The sequence below is a fragment of the Lissotriton vulgaris genome, chromosome 5 (genome assembly GCF_964263255.1).
Source record: "Lissotriton vulgaris chromosome 5, aLisVul1.2, whole genome shotgun sequence".
Taxonomy (NCBI): Eukaryota; Metazoa; Chordata; class Amphibia; order Caudata; family Salamandridae; genus Lissotriton; species Lissotriton vulgaris.
This window is the reverse complement of record NC_141693.1, coordinates 539848338-539868699: the sequence shown is the minus strand read 5'-3', so window position 1 is coordinate 539868699 and position 20362 is coordinate 539848338. Positions and strand designations below refer to the sequence as shown.

General features: G+C 43.7%; 1 protein-coding gene across 4 annotated transcripts in view; it reads right to left on the bottom strand.

Moving 5' to 3' along the window:
• Positions 1 to 20362, bottom strand: part of PANK1 (pantothenate kinase 1) — a 180122-nt gene that overhangs the window by 100618 nt on the left and 59142 nt on the right. The window contains exon 2 of one of the 4 annotated variants that reach the window (XM_086921984.1): positions 10351 to 10459. The exons of 2 other annotated variants lie outside the window; for them this stretch is intronic. The gene's annotated coding sequence lies outside the window, so the exon portion shown is untranslated. Of the gene's footprint in view, positions 1 to 10332; positions 10460 to 20362 lie in introns of all 4 variants that reach the window. One more of the 4 variants, XM_086921985.1, reaches the window with a different exon arrangement.

Sequence of the window (20362 nt, the reverse complement as noted above, 5' to 3'; positions counted from 1 at the left end):
TGAAGAGAGCACCAAGACTCTCGAAACGCGTTTGGCGAAATAAGACTTTGAAGTTGATTTGCTGCCTGTTTGTTCACCAGCGTGAGGCAATAAAAGAGCGTCTTTAAAAAGCTTCTGTTGTGGCCATTCCAAATTTGGATCCTGGACTGTGTGGATTTTTAACGGCCCTTCCTGGTCGTGGATATGGCCCATCGTATATATACGACCCTTTGCAGGCACCTATCGGATGTCAGTGATCTAAGGCAGAAGGGGGAACGTCTCTATCCAGGTGTGAGCGGTAACCCGCGCTCCGTTGCTCTAGCAAAGCAGGGTGAATGAAAGCAGTGCTTCACTTCTACCCACATGGGAAATAATCTGCAGAGAATGGTACGAAGTGCGCATCCACTGGGATTCATTACAGACTGACACTACAACACCCAGAAGGCCGAGTGCGGCCACGCCCTGGGAGGGGCAGGTGTTGACTAATTAAATTTTGTAAATGCAGCAGCTTTGTTTTACTCCAACCAGCCACTGATGAAGAGAGCACCAAGACTCTCGAAACGCGTTTGGCGAAATAAGACTTTGAAGTTGATTTGCTGCCTGTTTGTTCACCAGCGTGAGGCAATAAAAGAGCGTCTTTAAAAAGCTTCTGTTGTGGCCATTCCAAATTTGGATCCTGGACTGTGTGGATTTTTAACGGCCCTTCCTGGTCGTGGATATGGCCCATCGTATATATACGACCCTTTGCAGGCACCTATCGGATGTCAGTGATCTAAGGCAGAAGGGGGAACGTCTCTATCCAGGTGTGAGCGGTAACCCGCGCTCCGTTGCTCTAGCAAAGCAGGGTGAATGAAAGCAGTGCTTCACTTCTACCCACATGGGAAATAATCTGCAGAGAATGGTACGAAGTGCGCATCCACTGGGATTCATTACAGACTGACACTACAACACCCAGAAGGCCGAGTGCGGCCACGCCCTGGGAGGGGCAGGTGTTGACTAATTAAATTTTGTAAATGCAGCAGCTTTGTTTTACTCCAACCAGCCACTGATGAAGAGAGCACCAAGACTCTCGAAACGCGTTTGGCGAAATAAGACTTTGAAGTTGATTTGCTGCCTGTTTGTTCACCAGCGTGAGGCAATAAAAGAGCGTCTTTAAAAAGCTTCTGTTGTGGCCATTCCAAATTTGGATCCTGGACTGTGTGGATTTTTAACGGCCCTTCCTGGTCGTGGATATGGCCCATCGTATATATACGACCCTTTGCAGGCACCTATCGGATGTCAGTGATCTAAGGCAGAAGGGGGAACGTCTCTATCCAGGTGTGAGCGGTAACCCGCGCTCCGTTGCTCTAGCAAAGCAGGGTGAATGAAAGCAGTGCTTCACTTCTACCCACATGGGAAATAATCTGCAGAGAATGGTACGAAGTGCGCATCCACTGGGATTCATTACAGACTGACACTACAACACCCAGAAGGCCGAGTGCGGCCACGCCCTGGGAGGGGCAGGTGTTGACTAATTAAATTTTGTAAATGCAGCAGCTTTGTTTTACTCCAACCAGCCACTGATGAAGAGAGCACCAAGACTCTCGAAACGCGTTTGGCGAAATAAGACTTTGAAGTTGATTTGCTGCCTGTTTGTTCACCAGCGTGAGGCAATAAAAGAGCGTCTTTAAAAAGCTTCTGTTGTGGCCATTCCAAATTTGGATCCTGGACTGTGTGGATATATATATATATATATATATATATATATATATATATATGCTCCAAGTTTGTCCAACAAACGGAACCGCACACGAAAGCAGGCGGGCTCTGCAGTCTCCTGCAGGATCCTTTATTCTTTAAAACAACAGCTGGTACAAATGGACGCGCCAAAGCCCAACGCGTTTCGGGGATCCTTCCCCTTGATCACGGGCACATGCAGTAGATTGACTCGTGCACACAAAGTCTCATGCTCTTTTATATCACGCCCACAGATGGGCCGTCTGGGATTTGTAGTGCTGCCATTTCCCCACTGATGGGCTCTACTTCCTCGGCGGAGTTGTAGTCCTTTAACAAAGCTCCAATGAGCCTCCAGTTGTTTCCGCTGGTGTTCTTTCTCGATACCTGCATCCCTGTATTGCTCCCAGTTGTCGTGGAAGCAACAGTCCACCCCTTTATGGCGGCGGTACGGTCCCCCGACCTTGGACAGGCCGGAAAAATATACGCTCCAAGTTTGTCCAACAAACGGAACCGCACACGAAAGCAGGCGGGCTCTGCAGTCTCCTGCAGGATCCTTTATTCTTTAAAAACAACAGCTGGTACAAATGGACGCGCCAAAGCCCAACGCGTTTCGGGGATCCTTCCCCTTGATCACGGGCACATGCAGTAGATTGACGCGTGCACACAAAGTTTCATGCTCTTTTATATCACGCCCACAGATGGGCCGTCTGGGATTTGTAGTGCTGCGGAGACATCACTTCCCCTGCACCTATCCTTGAATACGGGGCGTACTGCCTCGAAACGCGTCGGATTATTATTTCACTCAAGGAAGACAGAAGGCATGTTACAGCGAGGCAAAGAAAGCCGGATGGCACGAGAGAGCGTTGTGTGCCTTTCCAAAGCTCGAGGGCTTATTGCTTAAACACATATTTACAGGGCTGCCCTGGCCGTGGGAAAGAGCACCAGCACCTTTAAGACTTCACAGTCAGATAGGAAGCGGCTACGGAGACGAACATTTCCTCTTCTGTCAAGCACGCAATCTCGACAGTCGTTTAATTGCTGCCTGAATTCCTGTTCCTAATTAAGGACATTAACGGAAGAAAACAAAGGAGGGGGAACTGAGCCTACTAAAGGTTTTAATTACAAACTCCGTGTGAAAGGACTTCAACAACCAGCATGCAACCAGAAGCCCACACCCACTCAGAGAGGAAAGGATTCATCAACCGACATGAATAAAAACACTGAGACATCACTTCCCCTGCACCTATCCATGAATACGGGGCATACTGCCTTGAAACGCGTTGGATTTTTATTTCACTCAAGGAAGACAGAAGGCATGTTACAGCGAGGCAAAGAAAGCCGGATGGTACAAGAGAGCGTTGTGTGCCTTTCCAAAGCTCGAGGGATATATATATACATACATACATACATACATACATACATACATACATACATACATATATCCAAGAAGACATTAACCACCTTTGGAGGAAGGTCCAAGTTATTCAGCTGTCGCCGCTCAATCTCCAAGCATGAAGGTGGAGGCTGTGAAGGCCTGGGTGCAGAACTCTGCATCAATGCTGTAGTAACAGTTCTTCCCAGAGGGGTAACCTAGCTTGAGAATCCATGCTCAAGCCCAAGAGATCTGGATACCACACTCTCTGCCCAATTCAGAGCCACTAAGATGGCTTGGGCCTGGTTAGTCCCGATCTTCTTGAGAACTCTGGGTAGGAGTGGCATTGGTCGAATGGCATACAGGAGTCCAGAGTTCCAGTCAAGGTGGTACGCGTCACAAAGCATGAGACACATTGGAAACTCTAATGTACACATGTGCTGACATTGCATGAGAATGAGCCATGGTTCTCTACATTTGTGGAAGCAGCGTTGTGCCACCTCTCGGTGTGACAGCCATTCATTATCCTCGAGGTGCTGACGGATGAGCTAGTCTATTCTACCATTCATGAATCCTGTATGGTGATTCACGACCAGGAAAATTCTCTGGTGGTCCAGCCATTTTCAGAGCCGCAGGACCGACTTGCAAAGGTCTGTGACTCCATCTATTCTGTTTGTTGCAGTACCACATGGCAGTGATGTCGGTAAGAACCTGTATCAGCCTCCCTTTGATTGACAGCAGGAAGGCTTTCAGTGCCTAGTGGGTGGCCCTCACCTCCAGAAGGTTGATGTGGAGAAGAAACCCCACCAGAAACTAGAGGCCTCTGATTTCCACCTCTCACAACCCAGGAGCGATACATTAGTCACCTCTGTCAGCTGTGGATGGGGAAGAGCGAGTAGTCTGTGTTTTGTGACATTTAGAGCTCTGAGTGAATTTTCCCGATTCATGCACTTATATAGGGGCAATTCACATTCCCTTACATAGCCATAGAAATCAATCCCTTATTAGGCATAGTACATGCGACCCAAATACAGGCATGGCTACTTCCACTCGTACCAAAAGTCACAACGATTTCTTGGACACTCGGCTTAAGCAGTTAGGGAACTTCCCCTTGCTTGAATATTGATTTGTCCAAGAACTCATGTACTTTGCAAAGACAACTATTCCCTAGGGGTTCTTTCCTGACGTTCATATGCCTGACTTTACGTCAAACTGTGGCATTCCTATACACCTTCAAGGTATAAATATACCTTCACTTGCTATAGCAAATTACGGTTGTTCTGAGCAGTTAGACTATCTACTTGCCAGACGCAGCTTGCTACAGCAAGTGCAGAAGGAAGGAGACTCTTCAGCTGATGCACTGATCAAGAGGCTGCCATTCTCTCGCTGAGAATCCAGCACCAGTGTTTCCAAGCTCCCCTTACGGGGTGTTGGGAAGTCGAGTCCAGAGACTGAGATACCAGACCTTCATTCTAACTAAGGTATGGAGCTGATTAGAACCTAGAAAAATCTTGGGTAGATTCTTGGCAAAAACAACTAAACCTATGCTACACAATACTTACTTCTTCCTGCGTACTAGACTTAGCTTAGGTACATTGGGGTAGGCGTATTTAGAACCACCAGTTGAGTATTTTTAGTCAATGTTATTTATGTATGTATTTTTATATGGCTTAGAAATCATACAATGCTTTTACAGTATTGTTTTCTGATACTATTCACGCTGTACGCATTATACTTGGCAGTCTGCTTAACGATTGTAGCAGTTCACTTCTCTTGTATGAGAAAGAAGACTGTTCAATAAATCTTTTTATTGAAAACGCCTGTCTCTCTATTTCTCTACAACTCTGTTGAGACGAAGCATGCACAATACACTGAGTGAAATACTTGTGTTTCTACGACTCAGAGATATATTTCTTATTATTGGGAAACAAAGCTGTCATGTTTATGCGGTTAATAAACAAGTAAAGGATGTCCTATGGTTACACTTAACCACATATAGGGAGCAAAAAGAGGGGTAGAAAAACGGCCTGATTTAGGACGTTTAAAGAAAGCCCTCACTCACCACCTGGTGATGACATGCTTCATCATTGGGCTCCACCAAACAGACCGAGTGTCTCTTTGGTGTGCTACAACGCCAGATCTACTGCGGAGCAGGTTGTTGAGAATTAGGGCGTGTTTGTGCAAACTAAGCTAATGACTGATATTTAGGAAACTACCACTCAACTAAATGTGGACTGCTTCCATACACATAGATTTTAAAATAATGTCTTTAGTGATCATAGAATAAAGTTCCTTTTGATACACTACAGACTATTTGTAATACCCTCACCACTCATTACCCCCCCTTTTTGCTCCCTATATGAGGTTAAGTGTAACCATAGGACACTCTTTACTTGTTTATTGATCATAAACGGGGAATAAGAGTGTCAATCTACTCTCTCTACCTCTCTTTTTGTTTAAAGATGTTTATGCGGTTGTCAGAGACTAATCCCTTCTTGTGAATTCGAGAAAGTTTCTAGTGACCTCTGAGCTAGCGGGCACTCACTATTAAGTTTAGTATTTTCGATAGAGACCTAGTCGACCTCAGTCCTACGTCTAATCTATAGGATATATTATTCCATTGCGCAGAGCCTATTGGGAATATAGGAACTACACTACATCTGCAGCTGACTCAATCGCGGTCCAAACTCCACCACTGCAGATCTTGTGTAGACTCCTCTGAAATCTTAACACTGTCGGAGAGGTCCCCTTGATTTTGGGCACACTGGGACATCAGATCCCAATGCAGAGTCTACATATCCCACCTAGAAGCTGGATGCAGTAGGCAATCAATCCCAGAAGCCTCCAAGCCAACCTCACTGAATACTAGGACCTAGGCTGAAAAATACGGAACATAGCCTGAATGTCTTGGGCTCTCTTTATCGGGGAAAGGCATGAAACTGAACTGTGTCCAGAATGACTCCCATGAAGGGGAGTATCTGAGAAGGAGCTCCTTCAGCATGTTTATAGTGAACCCTAAAGACAACAGGAGGTTCACTGTAGTTTGGAAGTAGCGGACGACTGGCTGGGGCGAGCCTGTTTTCAACAGTCAGATGTTGAGGTAGTGGAAGACTTCCACCCCTAACGTCCCCCAGGGGTGTGCTGCCACCACCTCCATCCTTTTTTTTTAACACCCAAGGGACATTGGAAATACTAAAAGTAATCACAGCAAACTGAAAATGTCCCTGTCCCACCATGAACCACAGGTAGCATCGATGGGCTACCACGATGGTATAGGCGCCATGCAGGTCCAACACCATCACCTAGAGTCGAGGGCAGACAAAACCTGGGCTTGGGTGGGCATTTGGAATTTCTCCGTCTTGCGTTTTTTTGATAGCCTCTTTGGACAAAAGGGCTTGCACTTATTACTGCAATATAGCTAGATGGTCCTCTGTCAGTCAATGAGGAGACAGTGGAAGTTGCGGCAGCAAAGAAAAGGAATGGAAGGGTGTAACCTTTGTGTAGGACCTGCAAACCCTGCCTGTTCGAGGTAATGGCCTGCCAACCCAGGTAGAATTGGTGGATTCTGACTCACAATAAGTCACAGTGATCTTAGAAAGATACGCTAAGAAGATAGGGATGCAGGAACGGGGGAGGGAAGGGTGGGCTATGCTGGCTGCTGACCTTGGCTGCAGTGGCTTTGGCACCTCGGCCATGATTGCGATACTGCTGGGTTCTCTGAAGTGTTTGGACACTCTGCCAGAATGGGGCGCCTCTGCCAAAGCCAAGAAAGGAACTGTAGAACTGCTATGGATGATGAGGTTGGGAGGAGAGGCCAGAGGAACGAATCATAGGCATACCCTCCTTAAAGTGTTTGAGAGCGGAGTCCGCCTTATCCCCGAATAGGCAAGTCTAGTCAAAGGGCATGTCAATCGGGGGGACTGGACAACGCCGGAGAACCCAGCGGAGAGCAGCCATGCATGGTGGCAGATGGCAACACTGGAGCCAATATCCCACTCTATGGAATCAGTGGTGCCTATGAATTGTGAACGTGTTCTCATCATGAATCGCCTGAAACAGCATAGGAAGAAGGTCTTCAGGCACACCAGGGAGGACTTGTGCCACAGAGTTTCAAAGAGTGAGGAAATAGCCCACCAAGGAACGGAATGACAGGCCATGCTGGTGGAAGAGAAGGCACGTTTCTGGAACATTCCCACTCTTCGATTCCCTGTCAGAGGGAGTTGACAAAAAAGTATTGGTGTTGGAACTACTTGTGGAGGCCTGCACCTAAAGGCTGTTCGGTGAGGGGTGCTGAGAAAGAAAAGAAAGAAAGGTTGCCAGAAGAAGGGCAATGGTGCCAGGCAACCTGACGATTGGCTGGTTGGCCAAAACACGATTCAGTCCAAGCACCTAACAAGGGAGCCATCAGACTCATGAAAAGGCAAGAGAGATTAAGATGACATCTGTCCAAGCTGGAGAACTTTGGCATCCCTACGCACTAATATGTCGTAGTAAATAGATTCTTCTGAGGCATGCCCTGTGGAGGGAATCATTGCCATTGCAGTCTCTGGGGAGGTATCAAGGAGCCTTCTCCTACATCGCAGCGAAGACCTGGAACCAGCTCCCAGTGAACATCAGACGCTCCCCGACCCTGCACATGTTCAGGAGGAACCTCAAGACCTGGCTTTTCGATGGAATCCGGAGCTGCAACCCCCCCTCATCTCCCCATCACCTTGGGACCCTCACGGGGGAGTAGCGTGCTTTAAAACCCCTGATTGAGTGTCTAGCCCCTTGCAAACCTTCATACCAACGGCCGTCCTGATGGGACTGAGCAAACTCATGCAGTCTCTGCAGGCCTTGGAGTTGTGACGCGCCCCAAGCACCACAGACACACCTGATGGGGATCTGCCACAGACATCAGTTTTCTCAGTTCCTACAGAGCTTGAAACCAGTCAATTTTTGGGGGTGACAACACTTGAACACTGATACATTTGGAAAGATTAAGGAAAGTCTCAGACAAAGAGTTCCGGATCCGTGCCTGGTGGTGGAGACTGAAAGGGGCGGAAGTCACCGCACAGGGGTGGCAACTACATAGGCTCTGCATGTCATTTACAAAACAGTGCAGAGTCGCATAGCACCTCCTATTGATGCACAGAGGTACAGATGAAAAATCTTTCTAATTCACTATGACGCATAGATAACATTCAATAGGTGAGGAATCTGTGGCTAGAAGTCTCTAGCAGAACAAAACATTAAGTACTTGTACATGTGCAGCTCTTTCGTATCATCGAGAAGCAACTACTGCACTTGAAATGGCCCAGGTGAGATATCACTAGACTGATTGAGGATATAACGCAGCATCCTAGCTCAGGCCAGATGGGTCTGTGACAAAAAAAAACCTAAAAATTACAATAGGGGTGAAGCAGCACATGGACTATTATCAAAAATGTATATAGCAGCTACTTTTCCTCAATCTCTCCAGCTCAAACTGCAAATGCAGTTTATTTGTTCGATTCAATACATCAGAATGTTAAGCAACAAGCAGTGCCTCACTAATGAAGTAATCCTCTCAGCTCCTTCGAAACCTTTAGCAAGTTCTTGTCACCACGGATGAGAGCCAGTGCGCTTTGATGTGTAAACAGGTGAGTTGCTGGAAAACTTTGCCTCACTAGAAGGAATCATTAACAGTAATAAAACAAGATGGAGAGTAATGCTTCCATTTTGCCACTAGACTGCCTATAATTATTAAAAGTAAGACTCCACATTTAGACGGGTGAATAAAATGTACAAAATATTCTTTGCTGAGGAGTCTCTTTGTAGGCTGCATTTCAATTGTTTTGTTATTTTCTCAAAAAATGTTTAACGATTAATGATCTTGAAGAAGTTTGTATTGATAAATATTGCAATGTGTTTCGATTATTATCTGTATTCTTTGAGGGGGCAAATATCTCGTGGTGAGGAGTCTTAAGTTTGGGTCATTGGAGCATCTAAAGTTATAATAAAAAGGCACTGTTAGCTTTGAAGTCTATGAACTCCTGACTCCACCAAAGACACCGGTGTGAGAAAACTTGGAGATGAATTGGGCCAATGCTGAAGAGTCCTCGTTGAATGCACTGGAGGCGAAATTAATAAAGTGTACACATGGGTAGTCCTGCCTGACAGAGCGTCAAGGGTTAATAGGGGTTCTGTAATAATGGGCTCTTTTACTCATTAGCAAAGTTGCCGTGAGCTGAGGTTTGCCTAACGAAACAACTCACCCATGCAGTTAAACAGGTTTGAAATACCTTTTAACTAAGGAGGGTGCGAATTTTCAACAAAATATAATACATTAGTTTTAAGACTAGGCACTGTCCCAGGTAGATGATCTTGAGTAAAAGTTCTTGAAAAAGGCGATTAAGAAAGCGGTTTTCTGCCACGTTCATAGGGTGACTACTGTGGACACCACATAGGTGAACATCAAGGCTTCCTGATCAAAGCTTTTCAGAACTTTGTGAAAGCATAAAGAGTTCTGACATTCAAGACATGAAAATATTTCTATAGAGGTAATGCAAGGGAATGTTTTGTGAGCGAAGATCTAAGTAAAGGAAACCAAAGACCCTCCTTACAGATTATAAAACGTCATGGGATTCCAGGAGAAAGGATATATTTTTTTTATAAACACTTCTCCCAATATCCCTACCTCTCTAGAAAATAAGTAGCAAAAAACCTATAGTGTGAGGAGTGAATACCTTTGCAGGTCACCATAACTGAGATCCATTAAAAGATGCATAAAACCGTAGGCGCAATGAGCACGTTTGGGCACAAACTTTGAGGACATTCCAAGGACAAGGGCAAGGTAAATCTTGCCTCAATGGCTAGTATCGATCCAAGTCATATCCAGCAACAATCTCTTTTCAGCCCTCCTAGCAGCATGTACATTTAGGAAATCAAGACATTGTTAGGGACCTCTAGTCATTCAGTTTCTACTCCACTAGAAAAAAAGACTAAGAAAAAAAACTGAGTTCAGCTTGAAACATATATTATTGCACTACAGGACAGCCCAATCTTCCCTAAAGAACTGAGTACTATAGTCTATTCACAAAAATGTTCCCAGAGGAATTGTTTCCACCCTATCAACGATGTGATCCTGTTGTATACCATTTATTAACTCATGAAATTAAACCCAGGCGTAATGATGTAGAAAAGAGTATAATGTACTTTAACTCAGTCAGTATTTCATCATATATATTGTGCATACAATTAGTACAAACCACATTATATGCATCACAGTACAAATAAGCTCATACATATGTTTGTATATTCACCCTGGTGCAGCCACAAGATCCCGCAAATTTACTAGTATCAACTCATTGTAGGGATCTAGAGAAGCACAGTCAATCCTCTCAACAGGGTGGGTTCATAAATCCAAGATTCCTACAAATAAAATATTAACATTCAAAATAATAAAATGTAACTTTAACACAACGTAAGATGTAACATATAATGTTAACAAGGATAGATTGTCGACATTTCAGTCTCAAGTGGCCATATAGATTAACTTGAACCATGACATAAGAAATTAGATTCTTTACACGGGATGGGGCAACTTCCTCAAGTTATCATCATCCCCTGCCAGTGTGAATCCTCTAACTCACTAAATTAACCGGAGCTCATGTAAAATGTAATTAATGAAGTGACACAAAGACTACAAAATAGGAAACTGGAGATACAAATGTTTTAAGTTTTAAGTAGAAATAGCGTAAAGTGCCAGTGATAGTCAATGGTTAATGTAGAACACAGCCTAGACGCAATTTTGTGCTGAACACAATGTAGCGCAGGTCAGATAAACTAAGCAGGTTTGTCCTGGTTAAAGATTTTACCTTCTGACTTTAACCATTTATGTCCCAATCCACCACAAGTCTGCAGTCTAAAGTCCCCTACCTAGACCTCAGGGCAGGCACTTGGAGACTCATAGGGTGTCAGGTAGAGACCAACAGGAGAGTGAAGTCCAGGACCAGATGTACCTGGCCAGCTGCAAGAAAGGGCCTCATGTAGCTTGTGGTGTCCCTGTAGTTTTAACCAACGGTGTCAGTCTTCATAAACTTGGAGTCTACTTCTTTGCTCAGGGTACAAATGGGAGAACAGGTCCAGTCTTCTAGGCCAGTGGTTGTTAACGTTTTAACTTCTGTGTATCCCCCACCGAATCATTACAAGAATCCAGGGAGCACACCGCTGTTATATGAATCTGGGGACCCCCACTGAGTTATAACTGGAATCCGGGGGACTCCAGTTCCAGTCTAAGCAACTTCATAGATTTAAACAGCAAAACAATTCACAAAATTGCATAGTACATGTGTATATTCGATTCCCCTTTTGTAGTTCTGGTATTGGTGCTCTGCATGCCGCCTGTTTTCATTTAGTTTAAAAGTTAACTTTCTTTTGAATTGTTAATTTTTATTGCTGCTACTGCTGTATAGGTATCGGGGACTGTGTTGAGGGTCCGATGCAGCTCCATGCAAATAGGAGCTGATTGAGCAGAGAGGGAATGGTCACCTTTGGAACTTTCTCCACTTCCTGCCTGTATCCGCCCTTTCGCAGGTCAGCGCTCTAGTGTTTTCTGCTCAGACTGCTATTTAATGTGCAGGTCAACACGGGCGCGCCTAATGCACGCCAGTCTGAACCTCTCGGAGTCTGACCTAGACCAGATGATGGAAGCCTGGCTCTTTCTGATCAAACAGGCTGAAATACTCATCAGCTCAGCTTTTAGCTTTGAGACCTGTCTGCCCTTCAAGCTGTCAGAGGTTAGACTTACAGATGTATCCACTTAAACAACAGTTTTGACTTTTCTGTCCACTTTTTGGACAGTGGCTCCAATGTGGTGTCAGGAAAAGAGTGTAGCGTTAGAATTGTCGTTCCCTCTCTAGACACCAGCAACATATCTTCATTTTTTTTAATGGCATTACAATCAGATGCCTTATTCTTGACTGAGACATGCCTCCATGATGGGCTATCACCAGATGTGATTGCGACATTGCCTCCCAATTACCCTATAGAAAAAGAAAGATGGGCAGGAGAAAGCAGGAGGTGGGATAGGAATTGTATTTAAAAATTAATGTAAATGTAAAATGAAAGATCTATCACTTCCTGTCTGAGAGGCCTTATTCTATTTGCTTTCTCCCACACAAAGTTACGCTGTTGGGATCCCTGATTTATCGTCCAGCATGTTATGGTGGGAATTGGTACGCTTCTATCCCTGACTTAGTAGCTCTTTATATTTTAAAATTGGCCTATTTCACCTTGCTCAGTGATATTAATGTCCACTTAGAGGACTCCAAAAGTGGTTATGCCATCTTTTTATTTTTATTGAAGATCTGGATATTTTGAGATTGGCTTTGTGCAACTCTGCACCTACACATGAAGTGGGCTATCATCTATGTCTGATCTTTTCCAATGTGAAGATCTGATTATAGATCCGCCTATTCCTTTACTTGGGTCAGACCATCTAGCGTTACCTTTTCATATTAGCCTCCTGGTCTTCCCTGGACTGGGATGGTTACACCCGATAAACAAGACCAGGAACTGGTCCAAATTGGAAGTTCGAGCCTGAATGAACAGGGTCTAGATGATAGGTGGCTCACAAATGCTGTAGAAACTGTTTTACCACCTACAGCTAAACATTTTAAAGGCTCCACTTCCATGTGCCTTGGTTTAATTAAACACTTTGGCTCAAAATTAAACGGTTCAAGGCCCTAGAAAGACTTTGGAGGGAGTCTTTTGATGAAGAGCCTAAAACTAATTATAAGCTGGCAATAAAAAATTATCATGGGCTCGGTAAAACTGCTTGGACGCGGTTTTACTTGAACAAAATGACCAACTCCCAAAATTGTCGTAAAGTACTTTTCAATATGGTCCGAGAACTCCGGGACCCAAGCAAATTGTCTTCTCCATCTCTCCTATCACAGTCTCAATGTGATGAGCTTGCCCATTGTTTTATTAAAACAGCGGAAGCTATCCATTGCCATTTTTTCAAAGGATAATGAGGGCAACACCCGATCTACTGATTCTGCTGCTTGTAAGGACATCTTGCATGTCATTCAAGAAGAGGAGAATAATATTATATTCACCTAGGATTCAGCATTTAAAATAGAGTCTTGGCCCTTGTTGGATATCTCGACCATCTTGGCCATCTTACTTTTGATTAAACCTGGCTCGCCACTTGATTCTCTTCCACCAAGTAAGCTTGGGATCTTAGACTCGAAACTTTTGCAGGTGGTGCTGGACCTTCTTAAACTCTCTCGTTCAGAGGGAAGGGTACCCTACAGTTGGAAGCATGCCATGATCATCCCACTTCTAAAAAAAACAAAAAAATAAATAAAAAAAAAACAATCTTGACCCAACCAATAGGTCAAACACCCGTCTGATATCTTTGTTGCCCATTTTCCCAACATTTTGGGGAAATATGTTAATTTATGGGTTACTTCAGTTCTTGAGACCCAAGTATTTTTACATCCTTCACATTCGGGCTATAGGGTAGCCCAGAGTACGGAATCCATCCTCCTAGGCGTCACTGACTACCTTGGAAGATGTCTAGATGAGGAGAAACTGTCGCATTTATTTAACTCTATCTCAGCGTGGCCTTTGACGCTGTGTCTCACCCTATTTTAGTTGAAAGACTGAGGATGTTGGGCTTGACATCACAGCGCTAAATTGGTTTACATCATTCCTTAAAGATTGAAGGTTCCAAGTTTTCTCTGCTAATCAGCCGTCGGCATCTAGGATTCTCACCTCCTGCACCCCTCAGGTTTCAGTGTTAAGCCCAATGTTGTTTAGACCTTTAGCTGATGTAGTGAAGAGATGTGGCCCATCCTGTTTTCCTATGCACTCCAGTCATCTTTTCTTTGACAAAAGCACAGGACCTGGATCCTCCGTTCTTAACCCGGACTTGAGCCAAATCTCTTTATGGATGAATAATAACCTACTGAAGCTCAATGGAGATAAGACGGCGGTTATGGTCATGGTCCAGGGTAAGAATACTTCTCTTTGGGGCCCACAGCATTGGCGGGCTTCTTTAGGGTCCCTCCCCAATCATTCAACTAAAGTAAAAACATGGGCAATTTACTGGATGATTGTCTATCTATGCAGCTTCGGGTAGCCACTATCGCCGCCTCCTGCTTTGGGGTGATCAATTTGGTGAAAAGATTATCTGGATGCTCCCTTTACCAGCTCAAACAACTCTGATTCAGTCTCTTATTTTATCAAGGCTAGACTATGGCAATGTGTTGTATCTAGGCATTGATAAGGCTTTGATTAAACGACTACAGTTTGCCCAGAACTCAGCAGACAGACTTCTGTTTCAGCAGGCAAAACATGCTTCTGTTTCTTATCTTTTCCATGAGCTCCACTGGCTCTAGATCACTAAGTGCATCCAATCCAAAGCCCTGTGCTATTTGTACAGGGTTAAAGCTGGTTTGGGTCTGCTTTATATTTAGGAGCTGATGGTGCCTTATCCTACAGATATGCCAAGATCAATGAACCTGTGTACTATGCCTAGCTTTAGACTGGCCTGTATGGATGGCCATTTTTTGGGTGTGTGTGTGTGTATGTAAATGTACTATGGTAATCCTAGTGTCCTCCCACATCTTACAATAAGATCCAGCTTTAGGAAATCCCTGTACCACCTACAAACTCAGAGACAAAGGTTTTGTAGGGCAAAGCTGAAATTCAGCAACCAGACAGTGGATTCACAGAAATTATATTAACATTCTGTTTCTCTTCTTTGAAAAGCACCCCAATTGCCATATGAAAAACACCAGACCTGTCAAGCAGATCTAGACATTCCAGCAAGATCTGATACTGTGATGTCAAAAACAAGCCTACTGTGATGGAAGCCTGTCTAGCAGGGGCGGGGGAGACAACAGAAGAATGCAAGGGTGGCGGGGACAACAGAAGAGAGCAGGCCAGGGTGTTAGCTACATCTGACTGTGACAGGATTGGCCTATTTGACATGATAGGTGGCTTTGAAGTTATTAAAGTCTTTGGGTCAGTCTATAGGCTATCCTGTCAAGAGCAAACACCACCATATCAAAGGCTTTGTTTGCTTTAAACCTCATTCACGCCCACTGAAATGCCAATTACTTGCTGGCAGAAGAAAGGTAAATGCAGATTATGCTTCCAGGGACTCAATGCCTATATCCAGACATGTCGACGTCTAAAATTGTAACGCCTCCACCATAGTAATGATTATGGAACATTTACCCTGTCAGTTGTACATTGGTTTATTGTTGATGATTTATTTGTGTTTAAAAATCTATGAACGGTACCCTAGACAATGAGAAAAAAAACTGCAGTTCAGGGGTGCAGTGCTACGTGGGGACCTATGGGCCCTTTCAGAGTAGTTTTTTTTAATATCTCGGAGGTGACCCCACTAGCTCAGTGTAGGTAGTTGAGTGGTTTCAGAACAAGTACTGAAAATTTAGGGGAACCTCATCAAATTTAGGAGGAGTTATTTTGCCACTGTATGGCCCTTTTCAGATTGTCAGGATAAAATCACTTGCATTGTCACACTTACAATTATTGCATGCTTTTTAAAAATAAATATTTAAAAACCTACAAACCAGAAAGCAGGATCCCTAGTCAAATATATAAAAACTGTCTAAAGAGCCTTTTCAGATCTAAACACGCAACAGAATCACTGAAGCCCACTAAATGTGAATATATTTATGTATGTGACATACTGCATAAACCTAGTTAGCACAGCAACGGAGAACTGTACGCAAAGTGGGTTGTACAGTAAATAGTGGAGATAAAGAGGAAGAGAGAAATGTTTGACTGGGGATACATTAAAGGCAGTGGTGTACAATGGAGAGGTAAATGATGTTGGGGTGAGGCGTATAGGATGGTCAGCACAGCAAGGGAACAGGTGTGGCTGCTGGTGAGATAGGGTTATGGTGGAACATTGTTGCAGAGGGATTCTTCAAAACATGGTCCAGCATCTGCATTATTATCAAATCTCAACGTGTTTCTACAAGAGAAAATCAAGAAGCCTGTAGGTTCTGAACTGGGAAGAAAGTTAGGACTAGTCAAAGGAAATGTTGCATAGGGTAGTATAAACATCAAGATTTCATTGGAGATTTCTGTTACTACAGAAAACAGGATGACAAGTCTTCCTACAAGGTAGCTATCAGAGTGAAGGAATCTTAAACTGCAGCACAAAGGTTTGCAGGTAGACTACTTGGGTACATTGCCGGGTGTAATCTTTATTTGATGTTGAGCTTGGGTATATTGTCAACAAGCTGCTGGATCCCATCTTTCAAAAAGTTACTGATTGCTGTGAATTTCTTATTGTAATGTTGGAACCTGAAGCCCACAACAAGGTTTACAAAGGGCTTGATCGCGTTTAAAGGCTTTTTTAGTGGCCTCTCAAATAGCTGCTTTGTTCTTGAAGGGTTTTTGGAATCTGTGTCAAGTTGCCTAGGGGTAGCACAAAAACATTTTAGGTTAAACACCCAAATTCGTAACAACAGAGTTGTGACGCCAGCCACTCTTCATATCACTCACATCCGTCCCACATAGTACCTTGTGGCATTAGTAATGATGTGTACAACCATTTGGAAAACCTGTTAGTAAATAATAATTATATGCCAAGAGAAATTCATCAACTATAAAGCCTAGCCCTTAGTCAACATGGCAGATAAATACCTTTTTTTCTTCTACTTGCGCTGTAACCATTCTGACAAGGGAATACATTCTAAAATAAGCAACGTTGTACCTGGGTCTCAAGATTACACAAAAATCACTGCTTGCAATGTTTTCAAAATTTAGCACAGTATCTAGACAGCCTGAAACGAACTCATCAACATACACAGTGTGAAGAGTAGGCTCATGTCCTTTCCCTAAGCAGCAGAGTTTTAAAATAAACACATCTACAAAAACAGAAAGATTTTTGTACTTACATCAACGACTACCAGTGCAGATTGGGACCATAAGAACACATGTCCATCACACCAGAAAAATTAAGGAAGCCTGTCTTGTATTACAGACCTTGCTGAATGAACAAATCTACGCGTCAGCCTATATTTGCGAACACCTTATCATAAATAACCGAGATCAAAACTATTATTAAGGTCAACTCATGTCTTGCTCACTAAAGTGGTCTTTAAAGCCGGTCATGGTCGTCTTAGATTTGCTGCTCCAGAATGTTTATACTCAGATAAAACAAAATCACTTATCAGTTTGGGCTATGGACATTTAATATTAGGCAAAATTTATGATACTGTGAAAATAGCAGCTAAATGGTCATCAAGGCTGGAAATGAATATTAACCCCACACAGATATCTCTTTCGCTAGGCCATATAAACTCAATAGTCCAGTCCTCTAACCTGAAGCTACAGCTGCATAGAACTATAACGCAGCTATATTATACTCCTCAAAGAATTTCTAGCTGGGCACTGGGGGCCCGATCTAACGACAGAACAAAATGCCCGAAATGTGATATGGATGCAGCAGGTATAGAACATATGCTTTTTTGTGCCCGGTGTTATCTTCATATTGGAAGGGGATAATGGATGTTCTAGCTAGTAAACAGATTATTACTCTAACTCTTACAGCACATTTGGTCTTACTTGATATCCAGGATGTCAACTGTCAATACAAAGATTTAATAACCATAGTATTTGCATGTGCTAGGTTAGTTATTGCAAGATCATGGATATTAAAAGAACCTCCGAATGTTATCGAATGGTGGACCGTGATAAACGAAATAAATGTAACGGAACTCTCGTTAGCTAAACTCAGAGGTCCCAAGGCTTTGAAAAAGAAGCAAAAAATGTGGCGAAACTTTTTCGACCTGTAAAATCTCTTACTTATTGAGGCCAGTAAAATTTGTGTTTACTTCTCTTGTAAATTTATACTTTCTCTTCTAATATGTAATTGCGGATCCTCTGTCTCTGATGCAACTTATTGGTTTAATTGAAAACTTTTTCTTTTTGTCTGTTTATTTTATGTTACGTGAATTGTACTAAGAAGTCTTTGTAGCAATAATAAAATTTAAAAATAAATAAAAAAAAATAAAAAAAAGATCTGCTGCTCCAGCAAATTCCTATTTATATTCTCACTAGGATCACCCTTCCACATGAATGTTATCAGACAGGGTGATTAAAAATAGTGCTGACATATACTCCTACCAACAATTAAACTCTAGCACCAGCTTATGCTCAGGTTCAGTTGCCCAGATTATGTTCCTTTTTCCCAAAAACTGGCTTGCCCCTTTTCCAAGGTAAAAAATAACAACAACATACATCTTCGCTGTTTAATAGGTTACACAACCTTACGCAAAAAGGGTATCCAGAGAACAGCCACTAAAATGTAATATTCTATTCAGTTTCCAAGTTGCCAAAATCAGTGGCCCGATTATGTTCTCCAAAATATAGTACAGGAGAAAAAAGGTTTCAGTTCTAACGCCGCCCATTGATATGTAAGCAACGTTTTATTATCAGTGCGCAATTCCATAAATCTCTCAGGCACTTGCATGCCTTACTGATAACTGGGCAGCAGGATACTTTTTAACTAGTATTATTGGGCTTTTGTGTTCCACATTGACAGCAACACACAACAGGAGCTTAGGTGTGACTGTTTGATGGTCTATCCAGGCACGATGGGAGGGAGGAGCAGGACACAGCCATGCTACACTTGAGTAGGCTGTGTCCTGTCGACACACAAAGTACTGCATACCCCCCTGTAGTGAGTCTGGAGCCTGGGCAGGAAGGGAGGACATCTGTGTACTTCAAAGGCATGTATTTGAAGTCTTCCGCACTTCAAAGGCACCGCTGGGTAGAAGTACTGGACCTCGGCTATCACTTCAGTACACTTCTGGACTTGTGGATACACTGTCAGGAAGGAGTGATGTGCTGCTGAAGGACTGCCACTCTGCTGGACTGCACTCTGCTGCACTCCTGCTTATCTGTGCTGATCTGGTGCCCTCTTGACTGGGTGAGAAGACTGGACCAGCATCACTTGACCTCAAAACCCAGAGTGGCTCTAAGGGCTAGCGGGCTGTCCCCCTGATCTGAAGCCTCAGGGACACAACAGGCTTTCAAAACGTGCACCAGGACTCTCTCATCTGTGAGTCAACCCTTCCAAGTGGTGCCACCCCAGTCCTGGAACCTTGGAAGAGGGCCTAAGGTGCTTGCCAGCGGAACCGACTCGTCTGCCCTTCTGAGCGATGCATCCCGAGCAGGAGCGATGCATCCCGAGCAGAATCGATTCATCTCCTCAGCTTAGCAGTGCATCCAGAGCAGAACCGACGCACAGCCGCTGCTGCATGGATTGGAACTGTCGCAAAAGATTTGAATCATCACCGCCTCCTGCATCCTGGAACCGACATATCTTCAAAACTGCCACTGTGCAACCATTGACCCGCAAAGACTCCTCATATCCCTCGTCGATGGGAGCCTCGACGGCGAAGCTCCTCATCGCAGCTTCACCGCCCATCGGAACCAACACTTTGCCTCTGCTTCACCTCGCATCCTTGACACCATCACAAGCCTGTTGACAGGATACTCAATGCTACAGGACCTCAGCACCACAGCCTGAACACATCTCAGAACAGAGAGGAGGGTAGAAGCATCGCATTTTAGAAATTCTTCCCTTTGCTGGTGGCGCTTGCGGTGTGGGGACAGAAGTTGGCAAACAAGACAGTAACTTTTCATGTGGAGAACAGAATGGTGGTAGAATTGGTGAATTGCTAAAGGACAAAAGACTGTTGAAACTACTGCAGAAGTTAGGCTGCTTAATATACAACAATGAATTTAGAGCCAAACATGCCAGGTGTGGACAAGAAATACCCCTCGCCTGCAAACTCATGGAGCGATGATAATTATTGAGATAAGTATGTAACTGATGTCCTGACTATTTCTTAAAATGTTACAAAGGAGGTCCCCCTCCCCTTTCAATTGCTATTCTGTTGTAAGTGCATGGAGTCATGAATGTTTTGTGTGTGTGATGCGATGATAGTGGACCCCATAATACGATACCACTATTGTCTCTGACGACAGGTAGTTGATGTCGAGAGACACATGACAACTACATGTTGATTCTCATGTAGGAATCCAACCGCCTTTAAGATTTATAATGCGGTTTGCTCCCAATAATATGGAATAATTGTCTGTTTGCATTTACCACTCAGATAAGAATGCTTATTTATGCATCTATGTTGGTTTTTCTCTTCCCTTTCTTTTACAGAGACCACATCAGGTCAATTTTTTCTGCTTCACCTGGGCCAACTCATGCCCTGAAGCCCAAACAGCCAACTTATTTTTGTTGGTTGTTTGTAGGACAGT